This window comes from Triticum aestivum, chromosome 2D (assembly GCF_018294505.1).
Source record: "Triticum aestivum cultivar Chinese Spring chromosome 2D, IWGSC CS RefSeq v2.1, whole genome shotgun sequence".
Classification (NCBI taxonomy): Eukaryota; Viridiplantae; Streptophyta; class Magnoliopsida; order Poales; family Poaceae; genus Triticum; species Triticum aestivum.
Window position 1 is genome coordinate 383,459,224 of NC_057799.1, and position 548 is coordinate 383,459,771.

The following is a 548-nucleotide window of genomic DNA, read 5'->3' on the forward strand; positions in this document are numbered from 1 at the left end:
GTAACAAAAAAGTTCTTTATGAAAATTCTTTTTGCTTTTAATGATTTTGAACAGAAAATACTTTGATAATTTTAGTTGCATCAATTTTATATAATCTTAGTTTCAATAATATTACAGGTTTATCTTCAGTGTTCAAAATGCACCATTAGAAGCCACATCATCAATTTTCAACCCTTTCTGACTTCATTTGTTATTTTTCATGCATTTACTGATTATTTTGAGCTATGAGACCCTGAAATTGAAAAACATTTCAAATGAACTCTGAAAAGGTTGAAAGTTGGCATGGTATCATCATTTCATCCACATAGCATGTGCAAGAAAGTTGAGAGGGTTACGGCAAAAACTGGATGCACTTTGTGTACAAAACGGACAATCTCTTTCGAAGTATCAGGATTTCATACGGAAACTCGTCTGTTACAAAGGGATTTCATTTTTTAAAACTTATTTGAACTCCTGACTTTTTGTGTGTTCAAAATGCACCATTCAAAGCCACATCATCAATTTTCATCCCTTTCTGACTTCATTTGTTAATTTTCATGCATTTACTG